The sequence below is a fragment of the Myotis nattereri genome (genome assembly GCF_964212035.1).
Source record: "Myotis nattereri genome assembly, chromosome: 14".
NCBI classification, from domain to species: Eukaryota; Metazoa; Chordata; class Mammalia; order Chiroptera; family Vespertilionidae; genus Myotis; species Myotis nattereri.
In genome coordinates this window covers 26374802-26394662 of record NC_138089.1, presented here as the reverse complement: position 1 = coordinate 26394662, position 19861 = coordinate 26374802, and the positions used below count along the sequence as shown (strand labels likewise).

The 19861-nt window shown below is 47.6% G+C and overlaps 1 protein-coding gene across 1 annotated transcript in view; it reads left to right on the top strand.

Annotated features, from left to right (window-relative positions):
- The window catches only part of ATP2B2 (ATPase plasma membrane Ca2+ transporting 2), a 360949-nt gene that overhangs the window by 65372 nt on the left and 275716 nt on the right, over positions 1-19861 (top strand). Inside the window, exon 2 of the mRNA XM_081105731.1 lies at positions 11405-11448. The gene's annotated coding sequence lies outside the window, so the exon portion shown is untranslated. The remainder of the gene's footprint in view (positions 1-11404; positions 11449-19861) is intronic.

Here is a 19861-nt window from a genome sequence, read left to right as displayed (position 1 = left end):
AAATGAACAGGATTTTAAGAAATCTGGTGTGAAATCAGTTTTTAGAATGAGGGTGTGCCTGGGGGGTGTGGAGCTGGGCTCAGGAAGAAGCACCCTTGTTTTCCATCCCTCCCGGGCCACTTCCCAATTGGGACACTCCACCTGCAACCAAAGCTCTCCCTCTCCTCTGGAAAATAACAGTGCCAACCACAGGGTGGTGGGGCAAGATGATGCACAGTCCCTGGTGTGTAGCACTGCTCAGCTCCATGAGAGCAGACTCTGCACCCTCGATGGGCATGTGGCACATGGGAGGCCCTCAGTAAAACTGTGTGGAATCAAGAAATGAATGGTAAATACAGTCATTTGTTGTTCTTCACAGATTCCATGTTACTTATTATATTCTTCTATTTGCTGAAATTTATTTGTAACCTCCAAATCCATACTCACGGTGCTTTCGCAGTCATTGTAAACATGTGCAGAGCAGTGAACATTTTGAGTCACCCAATGCACACGTTCCCAGCTGAGGCCAGAGAAGGTGTCGCTCTGCTGTCTTATCTCAGCTCTCATATGTAAACAAGTACGCTGTTTTGCAGTCTACTTGGTGCCACTTTTCTTTTCTTATTTTTGCACTTTTTGTTGGTGATTTTGCTATTTAAAGTGACCCTATGCTGTCTAGTGTTCCGAAGCCAAGAAGGCTGTGATGTGTCTTATGGAGAAAATGAGTGTGTCAGATAAGCTTTTTTCAGGTATGAGTTATAGCACTGTTGACCATGAGTTCAATGTTAATGGGTCAACAGTAGATATTAAATAAGGTGTCTTTGCACAGAAACATAGATAAAACAAAGTTATGTGTTGGTAAATTGATGAAAAGGCTGTGAATAGAGGTTTTCAGGAACCTAACCCTGTATTTACCCTAGGAACAAGATTTCAGTATTCACTAATTCAGTTTTGTAGACATGATTACTGCAAATAATAAAAATTAACTGGATAGCAATAGTTATATGATTATTATTTTTTTTATTATTCAAAAGGGAGTCCATTAGTTGGAGCATCACCCCGTTCACCAAAGGGTTGGGTTCAATCCCCAGTCAGGAAGCATACAGGAGCCACCTGATCAATAATGTTTCTTCTCTCTCTCTCTCTCTCTCTCTCTCTCTCTCTCTCTTTCTCTCTCTCTTCCTCTCTCTCTCACTCTCTCATTCTCCTTCTCCTCTCTCTAAAATAAATAACATGTCCTTGAGTGAGGATTAAACAAAAAAAGCTGTCAGGAAAGAGGTTGGAGTTTGGAGTTCTCTCATCTTGACCATGGTTGTGAGGATCACATGTGATAATGTCTGTGAAAGGTGGTTGTAAACTGTGAAGTCAGTGGATGGGCATTGTAAATGGCATCACATTAACTATAGCATGGACAATACTATTCCAGGGAAGTTGTCCTGTGCCGAGGCCTCTGGGGAGGTCCTGCCTTGGTCCATGGGGCTGAGATTGAACTTTAGGGCCTTAAGAAACTACATTGAAAGAAACAGGGGAAGTCCTAGTGGACTCCACAGGCATCACTTCTCTGCATATGCCAAAACCTGGATGAGGGCTGTTCCTGCCTACTGTCCACTCCATGTCCAGCACCCAGTCTGGGCCACCGTTGTCTCTTGCCTGGACAGTGGCATGGCTGCCTCAGTGCTCTCAGCCTCTCCTCTGGGTTCTCTACATCCATTCTCCACAACACCGTGACTGGCCTCCTCACTCTTCCACTTTATGTTATTTAATGCTTCCCATTTTTCCCAGGAAACAAACCCAAAGCCCTGCCTGTGACCCACGAGTCTCTGGGCAGCCAGGCCCCTGCTTATGTCTTCAGCTTCCCTAACACCATGCTGTCCCTCACTCTCTGCTGCAGCCATACTGGCTTCCTCTCAGAGCCTTGAACGTGCTGTGCTCCTCCTGCCACAGATCCTTTGTACTTGTTAAACCTGTTTTTGTGGCCCAGTCCCCCCACCTCCACCGCTTTCATCTGATCACAGCCTGCACATCTTTCAGGTCTCAGCTCAAGTCACTTCCCTGATGACCCTGCCCAGGACAAAGTGGGCCCCTCACAGCCCCCACTCTACCCCACTTTCCCTTTTATGAACCTGACACTTCATATTTATTTGAGTGACCATTTGGTAAATGACCATCTTCCCATCCCTTCCCCCAAACTTTAAACTCTATGAGGTCAAACACTAGGGCTGCCTTAGCTCACCACTGAGTCCCCAGAGCAGAGGAGAGGGTCTGGCACATTGTAGGTGCTCAATAAACACAGTAGGTGAGCAAACATCCATACCCATGCTGGCCACTGGGGAAAATCCTACTGGACAAGATCCAGGCTCTCCCTGGCAGTTCACAAACGGAAGGACGATGAGCTGACATCTTTGGAGCCCCCCAACCATATACATGGATTATCTCCTTCAATTCTCTCAACTAGCCAATGCAGTGGAGAACTAATATGTCCCCTGCTTTGGAAGAAAATGATGATGCTTCTCAGAGAGACCGAGAGAACTGACCCAAGGTCACAAGCTAAGAAGGAGCAAGGACAAGATTTGTACTCAGGTCTGGCTGACTCAGGAGCCTGTGCTCTGACCCCTCCCTTGTCTTCTTACCTTTGGTTTGTCCACACCCTGTACATGACAGTTTCATATGCAAAGAGATGCATTATTAGGGGACTGAGAACTTGACCTCAAGTCACAGCCATTCAGATGTTTTCTCCTTTTTTTAAAGTATATTTGTATTGATTTCAGAGGGGCAGGGAGAGGGAGAGAGAGATAGAAACATCAATGATGAGAGAAAATCATTGATCAATTCCCTCTTGCAGCCTCCCCTCCCCCCACCACCACCACTACCACCACTGGGGATTGAGCCTGCAACCTAGGCATGTGCCCTGATCAGGAATTGAACCATGACCTCCTGGTTCGTAGGTCAACTATCAACCACTCAACCATACCAGCTGGGCTATTTTCTCCTTTGTATACTCTGGGTCCAAAGGCAGAGCCTCTTGCTGATTCTGTTCTTGTTGGGGAGACTTGACTGACTGCCTTCAGTATATCACTTTTCAGAAGCCAAATCTGACTGACAGATTAAGTGCCTACAGTCAGCATTGGAGGTGCTTGGGGTGGCTTTGGCCTCTGGAAGGCATTGGAGGGCCACAGGATGCTGAGATAGTAGGACTCATTTGACTCAACCCCTTATTTTACACATGGGGAAACAGAAGTCCAGGAAAGGGAGGGAGTATAATTCATAACAGTAGCAAAATTACAGTTATGAAGTAGCAACAAAAATAATTTTATGGTTGCGGGTCACCACAACATGAGGAACTGTATTAAAAGGTCGCGGCATTAGGAAGGTTGAGAACCACTAAGGTCAGAGAGTTTCAAAAACAAAATGAGAAGCAGAGGCTCTGGGATTTCTGGGCACTGTTGCTCACCTTTGCCTCAAGGCTTTGCTGGCAAAATGGAAACTGAGGAAAGTTTTCTCTACCAGTCCATTGTGGTACCTGAAATTTCACCATTAATTCCTTTGTCTTAGAGAAATTCTGCTAGTTCTCTAACAGAATGAAAATACTCTTGGATAGGTGAAGTGGGGAGAGAGATCCTAAATCATCAGCCAAACAATTTATTCATGTCTCCCCTCATTCCCTCTCTTTCCATCTATGTCTCCATCTATCCACTTAGCTGTCTCTCCAACCATCCTTATACCCATCCATCTACCTATTCATCCATCCACCCACCCATTCATCCATTCATTCATCTACCTACCAACCCTTTCATCCATGCAGCCCTTTTACCAGATTCTCACTGAACACCAATTCTGTGGGATAAAACAATGAGTGGGTCTTAGTTTTGGCCTCTGCAGAGCCCCCAGTATCCTGGAAGCAGCAGAGCTATGAGGCCACATTTCCCCTGCACTGTGAGGACCACACGAAGGGAGGTGTTCACAGCTGGGCTTCATAAGCAGAAAGAATCTACTGACCCTCACCCTGAGTTCTTCATTCCAGCTCTTGCTGTGTGCGCTTGGGTAAGGCTGCTCCCCTTTGGACTCAGTGTACCCATCTGTGATGTGGGCAGATTGGACTAGACCAGCCGTGGGCAAACTACGGCCCGCGGGCCGAATCCGGCCCGTTTGAAATGAATAAAACTAAAAAAAAAAAAAGACTGTACCCTTTTATGTAATGATGTTTACTTTGAATTTATATTAGTTCACACAAACACTCCATCCATGCTTTTTTTCCGGCCCTCCAGTCCAGTTTAAGAACCCATTGTGGCCCTCGAGTCAAAAAGTTTGCCCACCCCTGGACTAGACTCATGTTTCTCAGACGCCAGTCATTCATACACCTCCCTCCACACCTGTAGATTAGATCACCTGCTCTAAAAAGTACTTAATGTCTTTATTCAAATGAGCTCACTTTTTTTTTTAACCTAAATAAATTTCAGAATGAAACCTTGTTGCTACCATAATGGGAAAATATGGTAATAGCTGTTATAAATAAAAAGTAACTGTAAAAATAATTGTTGAAAAGGAGGCAAACTGTGAGGTGGTTAAATTCTAGGTAGACACTGCTTCCCACTAGTGTGGTTAAATTCTAGGTAGACATTGCCTGTTCTTGGTTAGGAGAGAACTTAGCAAGTATTGGAGAGGTGGTCAAGTCACCTCAGACTCTCCCCTGGAGTGTTTTCCTGCAGTGTGCCTCAATATCATGGAGTGATGGTGGGGATGAGGGTCACCCCTGAAGGGTCTGAGTATAGATGCCACTCTTGCCCAGGAGAGGAAACATTGCCCTGGAGGAAGCTTCAGTTCACTCGCTGTCCCGGCCACTCCCTTCCGAGCCATTTGCCTGTGCCCTGGGCCTGACCCCTCCTGAGAGGCCTCACCTCTCCTGTAGGCCTCCCAGAAGGGTCAGGAAGCCGTGAGCCAGATTCTGTCACTCTAACTGGGTGGTATCTACTTCAAATCCTGCCTGAGGAGGGAAACCAATATGGAAATCTGAAGCCAGCCCATCGGTGCTTCGCAGGCATCAGGTGCAGCCCATCACTCGGAGAGGGCCCTGACCTTTTCCAGTTTTACCTTCGGCCACCAGACTTCTCCACCCAGTCTCTATCACCCCTCACCCAGGGTCCCTAAAGCCCATGACGGTATAGGGCCCCCAGGGTGTGGTCTTTCTGAATTTCCCTGTGGCATTATCAGGTCTGATCAGAAAACAATATGTCTCTCTTAGAGACATATGAAAACATGCTCAAAGTCACTAATCATCCGAGAGATGCAAATCAAAACAACAATGAGGTACCATCTCACACCTGTCAGACTGGCTATCATCAACAAATCAACAAACGACAAGTGCTGGAGAGGATGTGGAGAAAAAGGAACACTTGTGCACTGCTGGTGGGAATGCAGACTGGTGCAGCCACTATGGAAGACAGTATGGAGTTTCCTTAAAAAACTGAAAATGGAACTCCCATTTGACCCTGTGATCCCACTCCTAGGAATATATCCCAAGAAACCAGAAACACCAATCAGAAAGGATATATGCACCCCTATGTTCATAGCAGCACAATTCACCATAGCTAAGATCTGGAAACAGCCTAAGTGCCCATCAGTAGATGAATGGATTAGAAAACTGTGGTACATCTACACGATGGAATACTATGCTGCTCTAAAAAGGAAGGAACTCTTACCATTTGCAACGTCATGGATGGAACTGGAGAGCATTATGCTAAGTGAAATAAGCCAGTCAATGAAGGAAAAATACCACATGATCTCACTCATTCATGGATAATAGAGACCATTATAAACTTTTGAACAATAATAGATACAGAGGCAGAGCTGCCTCAAACAGATTGTCAAACTGCAGCGGGAAGGCCGGGGAGGGTTGGGGGGCAGGAGGTAGGGGGGTAAGAGATCAACTAAAGGACTTGTATGCATGCATATAAGCATAACCAGTGGACATAAGACATTGGGGGATAGGGGAGGCTAGGGGACTGTCTAGGGCGGGGGGATAAAATGGACACATATGTAATACCCTTTGTAATACCTTAAGCAATAAATTAAAAAAAAAAAAAAAGAAAACAATATGTCTCTTAGATATGCCAGTGCCTGAAGTGTCTCACTAACTCTTCATGCCCCTGGAAGGCAGGTGATCTGGCAGATGGAGCCAGAAGGTCCGGGGTTTGGGTTACCTTGTGTTCTGATGGCTCCCCACACGTCCTCACCTCCGGGTTTGGGGGTTGCTGAGCCTGCTGTAGCAACATTAACATCAAGGGTATTATTTACTTGAAAAAATGTTCCATTTTGGACTCAGATTTCAGAAGGATATTTGAAATACTAAAGCTGCTGCCAAATCTGTTGAGGACAGAGAAAAGGCCTTGGCTCCAGCTGGGGCCCATGGTAAGGAGGGGTGGTCTTTGCAGCCCCCAGACGCCACTCCCAGCTCTGAACAGCCAAATCAGAAAAGCCCAGAGAGGGGGGGAAGGTTAAAAACACAGCTTTGGGTTTGCCTTAGAAAGTGCTTTTCCTCTCCAGGTAATAGGTATATTCTCTCATGCAGTCTTGCAATTCTGACCTTCCTTCCTTCCTTCCTTCCTTCCTTCCTTCCTTCCTTCCTTCCTTCCTCCAGGCTGGTGTTCAACTAACTAGCATGGTCAGGAGAGCCCTGTAGGTTATTTATAGCTTGTGGCCCTCTAGGTACATGCCATGGCCATACTACTTGTCAAATATTTTAAATCTCCTGCATTCAAAAATATTTATTGAGCACACACTGTCAAGCCCTGGGACACCTCAGTGTCCAGACATGGTCCCTTCCTCAAATGCTTATGGTCCACTGCAGAAGGAGATGTGCCCCGACTGCAGTGCAAGGATTGTTGTGGTGGAGATCCAGACATGGTGGCTGCTGTGGGAGCCGGAGGAGGGTGCCCTCACATCTTGGCCAGAAATGAAGCAGATATTTTGGAAAAGTTACCCAGAGAGTGAAATTCCACACTCCCAACTTTTATTAAATCCCCTATTGACCGAGCAGGAAGGTACCTGAGAGATCTTTGAAACTAGTATTCCCTCCCAAAGTGGGTTCTGAGGAATGCTAGTTTTGTGGTGTGTCAATAGACATTACTCAAAAAAAATGTTCCAAGGCCAAGGTAGTTTGGGAAATGCTGAGTCAAGCAAAAAATCTAAGCTGGTTTCTATGCTGCAGGACTTCTCAGAGCCTTGATCTATTTAGTCATTGCTTTCTTAAATCTACAAGGAAGGCGATGGCTCCAGCATGAAACACGGTGCCGTGTTTTCAGGAGCCTCTCAAAGGACTAGTGCTCCCTGGTGTCACCTGGGAAACTCTAATCTAGTTCAACTCCCCTGTTCACAGATAAAGGAAACTGAGGCCGAGAGAGTGGCTGGCACTTGCCCAATGTTTTACAGGGAGCAGGGGGCCAAGCGAGGACTAAAACCCAGGCCTCCTTCCCTTCAAAAGGGCTCTTTAGGGTTTGTGGTTTGGGCTTTGAGTGCTAGTGGCACATGAGAAGAGTGGGATCCATGTGGGCTGAAGCAGTCCTGGAAGGATTCCTGGAGGAGGTAGGATATAAGCTGGAAAGTCTAGGGCCCCTAGTTGCCATTGACTCATGATTTTATTGTCTGAACAGTAGTACCACTGCGAATCAGATATACACTCACCGATGCCCAGTTTGCCTGGAAAGGACTTCAGGCTGGGCAAGGCTTCCCACCAGAGAGAGATTAGTCCCTGAACTCCCAAAGGATGCAAGCACTTGCAAGAGCGTTTTCCAGGTCCTCTCTTCCTGGAAGCCTTGCCTGGCGGCACTGCAACCTCTAAGTCAAAATGATCTCTCACCCAAAGTCTTACCCTGGGTGTCATTTTCTTGTGAGTTTTGTTCTTAGCCAGTGTGAGAGCAGAGCTGGTGGTTTAGTCTTCTTTGTGACAGTTCATGTTTATCAGGAATGCACTGCGTGCCGGTGAATTCAGCGTTTCCCCTTCTCATTTACCTTCTCCACTCCGTCGCTGTTTCTAACCCCATTTTATGGAGGAGAAAACTGGGGCTCAGGAGGTGAAGTGACTTGCTTGAGAACATGGTCCAGTAAATGGTGCAGAGACTCGAACCCAGGCCTTCGTGTCTCTTTAAGTGTCTGGCTTGTGAAATTGGACAGAACTGAGCCATGGGTAACCTCACAAGCATCCTGCTCTCCCTGGGGTAGTGATCTGAAGCCTGGTCTCTCCTGTGTCTACAAGGCAGGAGTTGGGGCCCCTGCCCGGCAGCCATGCTCCACGCTCGGCACTGTCTCAGCTTGTTGACGGTAAGAGGATCCAGGATGTGTGCCCTTCTACACCTGCAATGTAGAAGGGCAAGAATCATAGACTGACAGCTGGCATGGCCCCCAGGCTCCCATACCCACTGCCCCTGTGTCCGACTTGCCCAAGATCTTTAGGAGTCCTGATTTCACTCTACCTCATGTCGCTCCAGAACTTTCCATGCTGGGGGCCCGGCAGTTTTTCCACCAGTTACCCCCATCTCAACCCCTCACCTTTATTTATGGACAGAAAACCTGGACCCAGGGTTCACAGCTGTTGTCTGTGTGGATGAAATTTAACAGTGGTGACACCCAAGAAGCACCCTGCCTTGGTTTAGGCCAGGGGCTGGGGTCTTCTTTCTTCCATAATTAAAAATTCACCAGTGAAGACAGATTGCTCATCAATCTTTCATCCCAACAGTTCCCTCTGGGGAAGAAAGGGGCACCAGCCTCACTGCCCACAGCCCAGGACCTTGCTCGTGTGTGTGAGTTCAGGGCCTTGTGTGTGGAGCAGGCAGGCCCACCCAACCCAGGAAGGCCCCTTGAATATCACAGGGCACTGGATGTGACAGGTGGCCAATGCTGAGCTTTCTGCCTCCCATAACCTGCGACGTCAGGAAGAGGCCCACACACCAAGGGCCAGAGAGTGTGTGTGTGGAGCAAAACAGTCAGGAGGCGTTTGAATAGCCACATGGCTAGTCTTATCCGATTGAAACTAGGGGAGATGCACTCTTAAAGCTGCTAAGAGAGCAGATCTTAAATGTTCTCACCACAAAAAAGAAATGGTAATGCTGTGATGTGATGGAGGTGTTATCATTACTAAGTATATCAGATCAATACATTTTACACCTTAAACGTACACAATGTTCTATGTCAGTTGTACCTCAATAAAACTGAAGAAATATATACACTCCATGTTTTAGCCAAGTGGGAAAAGTTAATACAAACAAGCGAACGGTGGGATAAGGTGTTTGAGGACCTCAGCACAGGGCCAGCCTTGTCGGCAAGGCTAGTTATTAATGTCGATGGTGTTGCCTCTGCCTCAGAACTCACCAACTGTGCTGGTCTAAGGATGTTAGGTAACTTCTCAGGGGCTGAATTTGCTAATGGGTAACACGGGAATCTTAACAGTGCCTGCCTCAGGAAGTTGGGGTGAGGTGTGAATGAACTGGGGATCCCTCGATGTTGTAAAACCGAGTAAACCCAGCCTAACATCAGTCGCCTGACACAGCCAGGCCCTCATGTGTCCTGGGCCAGGAGGAAGGGCCAGCCTGGCAGACAAAGCACTGGCTCTGGCCGCTTGCGTGGCCTGTGCAAGCCCCGCCCATTTCCTGGCCTCAGTTTTGCCATCTGACCAAAGCAGGTACCAGAGCAGATGATTTCCGGGGTCATTTCCGACTCTGGGTTCCACGAAACCCTGCACGTGGTTGCCTCTTGTCAGGCTTGTGCTTTTCCCAGAAGAGATTTGGGGAGGGGAGCCCTCCGCTGGCCACTTTGTGCGTCCTGTGACAGCTGTGTCAGCCTCGTGCCGGCAGCTGTGCTCCCGGACCTCTGGGAACCTGGGCTGGGCTGTCTTTCCCAGAATGGAACAGCCTGCCTCCCCAGTGAGAGGAATTTGAAGGGTGTCTAGTGGAAGAGAACAGGCAGAGGCAGTGAGGGGGACTCAGGACCTGGGCTAAGCTCCAAATGCTGGGGGCAAGGGCAGGGGTAGGCACTGGGGGATATGGCAGAAACCTGGAGTTCAGGCCAGGTGAGCAGGACAGAGGCTCAGCACCAACTAAGAGTCCTTGGGGTAGAACTGAGCTCCTGACACTTGCAGGGACCTGGTTAGCCTTGCCTTGGGGTCTGAGGCTCCTGTGGGTGAACAGAAACAGGACCACTGTGCTAGACATCTGCCATTTGCCCCTTGAGACTCGCTCTCCACCCTTTCACCCCACCTGTGCTCCAGGGAGGTGTCTTGTATGCATCAGTGCCCCGCTCCCTCTCTGGCTTCCTGTTGACTCTGACCAATGTGGAGCTCTGGCAGGATCTAGAGCAGTGATGGCGAACCTTGTGAGCTCGGCGTGTCAGCATTTTGAAAAACCCTAACGTAACTCTGGTGCCGTGTCACATATAGAAATTTTTTGATATTTGCATCCATAGTAAAACAAAGACTTATATTTTTGATATTTATTTTATATATTTAAATGCCATTTAACAAAGAAAAATCAACCAAAAAAATGAGTTCGCGTGTCACCTCTGACACGCGTGTCATAGGTTCGCCATCACTGATGTAGAGTGAGAGGGAGAAACGTTAGGGTATGTAGTCTCTCAGCTCGCTGTCTCCCTCAGAGTCACCTTGAGTTGGCTGCGTGCCTTGACCACAGGTAACAACTCTGTCGGGGTCTCTTCCACGCAGCCCTCTCTGTGCCTGGGTCTGGAAATCATTCTCTCCTCCCACCCCCTTCCAGACTAGGGGTGGTAGCAAAGGAACCCTCACTTCTCCTCTCCTGCCCATGCCTTTGTCAAGATGTCGTTTATTAAACCCTCAGGACTCTGTCTGATTCATCTCCACAGCTGCAGAGCAGGAATGTTGGAAAGGGATCCTGGAGAGGGGGCAGCCGGGCTCCCCATCTAAACTTTGTCTGGAGTCTGCCCCAATCTTCTTTCCCTTGATTTCTCCAAGGGACGGTCCTGGCATTCTTCCTCCGGACTTCTCAGTTTATGTGTCTGGAGCAGGAAAAGGGAAGGGAGGGGTGGGAGCCCAGGCAAACCCAAAAGGTGAACATGCTGGGCTTCCAAGTCAAAGGCAGACACCAGAGCAGGGGCTGAACTCCAGGTAGGGGGCAGAGGGAGATGGCAGACAGGTTGGGATAGAGGAGCATTTGTGGGCCTATAGGGGTAGCCCATGTGGATCCAGCCCTGCTGGCACTCAGCCCAGAGGTGCAGCTCTCCCCAAGGGATTCAGAAAGTGAGACTAATACATGAAATCCCTTGGTTTCTAAATACTGGGATCAGTTCAAATATTAAAATTTTAACCAAATATTAAATTTGAAACAGCCAGATCTGGATCCCTGGCCACCAGTTTGTGACCTGTAAAATACAAGCCCCTCTGATGGGCCTTTCTGATCTCTGCTTGTAGGTTTCCCACACCTGGAGCCAGACTGAGAGCAGCCCAGGAGACAGGTGAGTGTTTGAGCAAGACCCTTGGTTCACCTGGGGGGACTCGGGATCCCTACCCACAGCTGTGTGCACGCTTCAGGGCCGTTAGTAGCCCCAGAGCTGTTAGTGGTTTGCAAACCACCTGTCTGTACAGTCAACCACCCCCTATCGTCCCACCCCTGCTGCTCTGACCACCTTTCCAATGCTGGAGCTCTCAGCAGCCACTCCCAAAAACCTGTGGGCCTGCAGGTATTAGGGAGGAAGAGGGAAGCTCCAAGCTGATTGGAAGCTGCACTTTGGATATATTTCCTGCATATATGACTTCTCCCCTTTCCAGTCCCCACAGAGCCTGGGTGTTGCCATCTTTACTTCGGTGTGATATTCTACCAAATAGAGGTGCACTTGGATTAGTAAATGTCCTTTTGAGATAAAGAGCAATGTTTCTGGGCGGACTGGCTCTCATATCAATCATTCATCCTTTAGTATCTTTTAACACCATCATGGAAGTTTTGTTTGTTTGGGGAGAGGGTACTTGAGAAGGAGGAGTAATGTGCCCAGGGCCTGAGCCCAGCCTGGGAGCCTGAAGAGGCCTATCCCCTGGGAGCTTAATGACTGTGAGTCCGTCCATTTACAGATGAGCATTTGGGGACACAGCCCCCCTTGCCTGGGGCACTGCCTGGGAGTTCTGCCAGTGGCCCCGGGGCTCCTACTTCCCCAGCAACATCTAAGAAATTGTCCTTCACGGTGTGTGCTTATGTGGACCTGGCTTCATTCCTAGGTAGAATAAGCTTGCTCCTGTGTTTGATAGAATAGAGCCTTCCCCACCCAGTGCCCCTCCCCATGACCTGTCATAGCACCCAAATTGCCACCATCTGTGTCATTCCTTAGGAGCAGATGAGAACGCTTTAAAAGCTTCCATCAAAATGTCATCTGTAGGTTAGTAGTGGTTATTTCTAAGTTATGAGAATATGAGCAATTTCGGTTTTCTGTTTTCCAAGTTGGTTTTCTGTTTTCCAAGTTTTATGTAATAAGTATGTGTTACTTTATCCCCAACCCCCACCCCCAAATGCTACCTGGAGTGGTCCAGCAACCCATGGGCACCCATGTCCATTGAAGAAATTGTCTGACCAGAATAGCCCCAGCAGAGAGCAGGGTTTGGGGAACTGGGACATGGAACAGGTAACTTTTGATGGAGAAGTAAAAGGTGATACTAGGGAAGGAATAAAGATCTATCAAAAGTGAATGTGGCCTCCTCCTCTGATTTTTCTGTGGTCATGAGCTAAAGAGACAAATTATTTTCTGAAAATAATGTGGACTTGGTTTGTCCCTTTGTTAAACTGCTTATCACCTCAGAATATAATTGTTTCTCCCTCTCCACACTCTGCTCCTCCAAGAGCGGGGCCCTATCTACTCTGCATTTCCAGGGCTCAGCAAGGTGGTAATTGTATGGGAATTTATATTTGCTGAGACCCTGTCCCATGATAGGCACAGAGCTAAGGATGTGATGGGAATCTCTTACTTCAGTTCATCCTGAGAACAAGACAGAATACTTCTCCCCATTCTGCAGGTAAGGAGACTGAGGCTCAGAGAAGTGAAGCAATTTGCCCAAGGTCACAACTGGTGAGAGGCTGGATAGGAACCCATGTCCATCTGACTTCAAAGACCTAATTTTTTTCCACCACATGCCTGTGAAAGCAACGTCACTTTTTTAAAAGGTTGGAAAACACAGATAACCATTGATTCGCAGTTTTACGTCGTTGCCACAGGGTTTTATTCCTCTTTTTATCTATCTATGCTTGCTCTGACATGCTACTACATTCTTCTCTAGGCTGTCACACCTCTGTGGCTTTTCTCAAACAGTCAGTGCGTCAGTGAGAATTTGTGAACCAGATGAGCAGGCGGAGGGGCGGTCAGGTGGGCCTTGTTAGCTCATGTGCCTGTGAGGCACACACCAGCCCTGCCTCCTCCCAGCCCTGCACACCCAGTGCCTCATGTTGCCAGTGAGATCAGAAGGTGGAACAGGACATCTGGGCTGGATCTGGGAGCCATCCTGGAGTCGTCCTGTCCCCACAGACACTGTCCTAGGGTAGTGTGGTGTAATGGTTAAACTCTTGGTGGTAGAGCCAGGCAAAACTGAATTTCAGTCCTGACTGCTTCATTCCCAAACTGGATGGAGCCTTGGACAAGTGAGTGACAGTACTTCTCTGTGCCTCAGTTTCCCAGTCTGTAAAATGCATACCCAGTCCATCGAGTGTTGTGATTATAGCCAGACCACCTCCTTCCCTTTCCTTTCTAAGTAACCAGGCTCTAAGCTGAAGGGCAACTTTATCATAGCCAGGGATGGATATCACTTTCTGGCGTTGACTATAGCCATATAACGTAGGTTTTCTTTGTTCTTCCTTTTGCATTTTTTTAAAGATGTCTAAAATTACTACATAGATTCTAGGGAGCTTTTAATATGTGTGATTAGAAGTTATTACACCCCCAAGGTGGCATAACTTTATAGAACATTTTAGGAATTTAAAAAATTTTTCTCTTTCAAAATGTGAGTAACCAGTCATTCCACTTTTAGTGACTATGCCCTGAGGAAATAGCCCAAGACACATACTGAGATTTACCTACAGAGCTGGTTTATGGAAGCATTGTTTTTATCAGTGAAAAACAGGGAACACCCTGAGTGCAATAGCAGGGATTGGGGATGCCCTCATGGCACATGTAGGTAGTGGAAGGTTCTAGGCAGCCATTGTATACGATGGTTGAGATGAATTTTTAATAACGTAGGGGGAAATATTCAGATTCCAGTGCTAAGTGAAAAGGCAAATTGCCAAAACTAATCCTAACTGCATTTTTAAAAATAGATAGAAAGGAACATAAGTAAGCAATGTAGAAAAAGGAGAGAGAGAATGAGAGGGTGGGGAAGTGTGGGAGGGTAGAAGGTAAGTTATTTTCTTCTTTGTGCTTTTCTGCATTTTCTATATCCCACAGTGGGATGTTCACTGTGTATATTATTATCACAAAGAGTAGTTATAGTTAAGAAAAATTCTCTGCCCCCACCGTATGCGTGTATGTGTGCCAGTCAGCAATATATAGTGGCATTTTCCACTCAAAAGAGTTCTTTTTCTCAAAACGTTTTTTATCCAAAGCCAATGCCAATGTCATGTGGTCTTCCTTCCCTAGAACTGTCTTTGGGGTCTGTATTAGTTTGCTAAGGCTGCCATAACAAAATACCACAGACTGCATGGCTTGGGCGATAGGAATTTATTTCCTCACAGTTCTGGAAGCTAGAAGGCCAAGATCAAGATGTTGGCAAGTGTGGTTTCTTTGGAGGCCCTTCTCCTTGGCCTGTAGATAGCCACTTTCTCCCAGTGTCCTCACCTTTTCTTCCCTGGTCCTTGTTGTCTATGCCCTGATCTTTCCTTCTTACAGGACCATCAGTCATATTGGATCAGGGCCACCCTAGTGACCTCATTTTACCTTAATCACCTCTTTAGAGACTGTCTCCAAATACAGTCACATTCTGGGCTGCTGAAGTTAGGGCTTCAACAAATGAATTTTGGGGTCACAAGTCGGCTCAATAGGGGCAGCCTGCCTACTTCTGGTGACTGTGGCTATCTATTTTGCAGAGTGCTGAGCTTGAAGCTTGAGTAGGAGCAGGGGAATGTAGATGAAGAAGACATTGTCCCTGCCTAGAGGTCCCCAGGGAAGTATAATGCAGACTCCTAATGCAAGGAGTATACCCGCCTCTCTCCAGCAGGACCCAGAGCAAAAGTATAACCCTTCCTAGCAGAGCCCATCCATCACCAATTGGCTGCTGAAGATTAGAGCAAAAGAGTTCAGTCCACAAAAATTAATTTTACTAAGAAACTCTCATGCACTTCTACTATGCTAAGAAGTAGTGAGGTAGCTATAAATAATTAAATCATTCAAATGGACTTCAAAAATAATTTTTCTTAGCATCAACTCAAAAACTACTTTGATTTATAAAATCAGTGGTGGAGAGAAGGAATAGGATGAGCAAGTCAGGTATGGAAAGTGTGGTTGTTGAGTTAGTGGAAGCAATGCTGATTATGTCAGTGGGTAATGAGAGAAAAAGTTACTGAGAGTGATAGGGAGAAGCTGATGCAGGCATCCAGTGGCAAGCAGGCACCTTAGATTTAAGGTGAAAGGTAATAGGGAGCCATAGCAGGTTCTTGGGCAAAGGTGGAACAGAATGAGAACAAAGCTAAGAGAGACTGCCGCAGAAAAATCTAGTGAGGAGACTTTGCAGAAGTGCTGGGATGAGGTGCTAGATATATAAATGGCACTCCAGAGGAAGATTTGGGAAGATGTTATTAGTGCTATTTCATTTTTCTGGGCCTTTGTCCATGCCTTTTCCTCTAATTCACCCCCAACCTGGTAAACTCCTAAGCACCCTTTAAGGACCCATTCATGGAGCCTCTCTGCCCTGAAGCTTTTCTTGACCTCCTAGGAAGTCACTCCTTCTCTTGGGCTTCCCCCACATTAGAGCACTGGCATACCATATTATGGGGATCTGACTACACATCCTCCTGTTTGCTCTGGACCTCACTCAGCTGAGAAGAGGCCACTAGCCTGAGGCCCAGTGTCAGGGCCCAGGCTGGGTCCCAGGACTGAGCCCAGGATCTTGGAGTTGTGGAGGGGATGGATGATTGAGAAAACCTGGCCCCACAATGCATGGCAGCTTGGTTTTAGCATTTCCCTCTGATTCAGCAAAATCTCTTTCTCAGCACCTTTCCTGGAAAACTGACAATTGATCGTTATTCCTAGAGATTTGCTTGGTACTCACTGTTTATTTCTTGCTCAAATGTCCTGGGACTTCCTGCCCTGGTAGAGGTTCACACAGGAGTAACCTAAAACACATGTGATGGGTCTGCTCCATCCAGCTCTCAGACAACTCTGGCAGTGAGTCTGGGACACAGTTCAGGAGGGATTAGCATTCTCCCATTCTGCAGATAACAAAACTGAGGCTCACGGAGAGGAGGCACTTGTCCAAAGTCACACAACTCAGAAATGGGAGAAACAAGACTAAACCCAAGTAAGGAGTTTCCATGTCCAGTGCATTTTTCTCAATCGTGTTTTTTGTCTTTAATTTCTTAGTAACTTTTGAAGTAAATGGTCTGCCACATTTTGCTTTCAGAGCATCTGTTTGTTACCTGCTACCAAAATATGTTTTTTATAAGGTTTTAAACTGTATAGCCCTATTGTGATTCCTTCCACATCTATGTAAATAAGCCTATATCAACCAGCTGCAAAGCAAGAGATTCCACAAGATATTATATCATTTATATGAAACCTTTCCCTGCACCTGGCCAGTTTTCTTGGCAGCATATATTTATTCATTTGACAAATATTTATTAAGCCGAGTACTGGGAATACAGCAGCAAACCAAGCGGCTGTGGTCCCTGTCCTCAGAGAGCTGCAATTCTACTAAGGGAGATGGATGATAAGCAATTACAGTCACGTATAATACGTCAGAAAGGCTCTCCAGGAGAATAAAGCCAGCGAGAGGAGAGAGAGGAGGGGAGGGGCTGGAGGGTGGGCAGGGAAGACCTCTCTGAGGAGGTGGCCTTTAGGACTAGAATGAAAGGAATGAGAACCTAGAACATTCCAGGGAAAAGGAAAAGCATAGCAGGTAAAGGCTTGGGCTGTCTGGGGAATATGGAGGAGCCAGGATGGCAAGAAATAGAGCAGGGAGCAAGTGGTAGGAAGTGAGGTCAGGGAGGGAGGTGAGTTGTCAGACAGATAGTGAGGACTTTGCTTAATTTCAGGTGGGATGGGGGCATGTGAGAACTCAGGCAGGGGAGTGACTTGGGCTGACTTGCATTAACAGAAGCCCTCTGGTTACCTGCTGCAGTCCTATCTCATAGCTTTCTGGAATTTCCCTACCTAGTTCTCGGTATCTTCCATGAGCCCCTGGGAGGGGCAATTAGGAGAGAGGAAAGCACATCTCTTGAGCAATTGCCATGTGCAAGTGCCCTGCCTGGAGCTTTGTGGGCACTACTTCACTTGAGACTTGCACCACTTCTGAAAGGGGTGGGCATCGCTCTCTCCATTTCACATGCAGGCAGACTGAGGCTCAGAGAGGCCACGTAACTTACCGTTGATGACCCAGTCAATAAGCACCCAGAGCAGGATGGGAAGCAGTGTCTGTGGGACCGCAAGCCTGAGTCTGGAGTCTGCCTCCTGCTGCCCGTGTGCACGCCCTCAGGTGTGGTCTGTGAAGCTGGCGCGACATTGATCCTGAGCTAGTCTCTCAGCTGCTCCCTTCTCCTCCATCGTCTTTGCAACCCTAGGGGCCTGCTCTCCTGAAATGCAATTCATATTGGACTCCACTTTGGGAATCTCTTGGACAAATCTTGGGAAAGCCCAAGGTCCTGGAAATGCCCCTAAATGAGGCCACTCAAAAACTAAGCAAAGAAAATGAGCAGCTTTGAGAGTCCAGAGGACAAAACTGATTGGTCAGGGCTAGAAGGAAGGCTTGGGCCAGAGCCTAGAATAGTGGAATCTTTTCCTAAGGATGGATGCATAGATAAATATATGAGAGAGACATAAAAAGGAAAAAGGGGGGACAGGGAGAAACAAAAGAACCAGGAACAGTCAGAGAGGGTAGGCTGAGTCACGGCTTTTTCCAGACCTGTAATGAGTCCATTGGGAATGTGAGATGACATCAGAAGCAGCACAGTGTGGGGGGTTGAGAGGGAGGGAGCTCTATGGGGTCATTCACTGCCTGGCCATGAACTCACCCATGAACAGACCAAAGGCACTGTAGTGTCCCAGTGATAGTCACCTCTCAGCCTTGAAACATCAAAAGATGCTGAAATTGCAAGTGAGTTCTGCTGTTCGTTATGTTGTGAGTTTTATACCTATTCCCATTAAAACAAAACCAAAAACCTGGTAGGCAAAGGAGTTAACTCTCATAGGGTTCACCTTCAGCTACCTGGAACTCCCTCTGCAGCCCCTCCCCTTGCATAACGGTCAGAGGGCCTTCCTCCACGCTGTCCAGTGACATTTTTGTGTTGGCAAATGGTTTACGTCCGCCCTCACCAATGACCTTTAGTTATATGTTCTTTAATTTAGTTTAGTTCTTTAATTTTCTACCTCATTTTACACACACTTGCGGAGATCCCAGTTTCAGTCAGCCAGGCGTGCCAAGGAGGCTCGTAGTAGCAGGACTGATCAATGCCGGGAGGCTGCTTGCAGCTGCCAGCGCCGCAGTCCTGGGTGGGGGTTGGCTGCGGGCTCTGCAGCAGTGGCTCTGTCCGCCTCTGATGCTGGCAGCCAGAGCTCCGGACAGCTGCTCGCCCTGCAGAAGAGCCCAGGCCACCGGAGAGGTTTGCTCCTCTGTCAGCGCTGGCCCAGGACACACTTAGAAAGGTAAGTGAGGGGCTGCAGGTGCTGTGGACAATGGAGACTGGGAAGGAGCCATGGGCTCTGGGACTTCTAGAAAAACAAAGCTGATAAAGCTGTTGCTGCTGAAGTTGAAAGAGGAAATAGCTCAAGAGCTATTCTTGGTGATTCTATGAAGTAGCAGCAGGACTTGGCTCTGTCTACACTTGAGGTGGCCCAGAATTCTGGGGAAGGAAGGTTGCTATTGGCTTGCACCCAAAGCAAGGCGGTTATAGGACTTCCCCGAAGGACCTGCGCTCCTTCCCTCATTCTTTGCCAGGACCATATACATGCCAGGCTCCCGGCTGGGTACCAGGGGGTTCGAGGAGCACTAGAATGAGGCCTCTACCTAGAAATACTCCTCGTCTTGCCAGGAGGATGGTTGTTCAGATAACTGTAGTGTCATGTGATATGTGAAAGGAAAGGGTCTGTCTAAGTCAGGAAGAGGCTAGAGAGTATTTTTCAGATAAGGGACCATTTGGGTTGGGTCTTGAAGGATGAGTAGGAGTTCCTCAAAAGGCAGCCAAAATGTTATGGACATACAAAAATATAATAATGTGTGGTAATGGGCTCATCAGGCCTGAGCAGAGGCTACAGAAAACAGAAGAGTCCGATAGGGCCATATCATGAAAGGCCTCAAATGCCAGGTAAAGGAGTTTCAACTCAGTCCTGCAGGTAGGTAAGAGGCACTGAAGACTTTAAAACAGTGGTGTGACGTGCTCATTTTTGCATCTTAGAAAACTCAATCTACCATAGCATGGACAGGGTGAGGAGAAATACCGGAAGATCCTGAAGAGAAAAACGTGACCTCAAAGTCATGGAAGCCAAGGCTTTAGACTGAGACCGTGCAGTCAGGAGGTGGGAACAGGGGGCAGCACTGTTCTTTTCTAAGGTTGAGTGGCAAGGCTGGTGAAGGATCAACTGTGAGGGAAAAGGAGGGCAGGGCACTGGGTGGGCAATAGGGCCTCTTGATGAGAGGGGAGATGAGGGAGAGAGGAGGTAATGAACTCTGTGGGAATATCTCTGGAGGTTC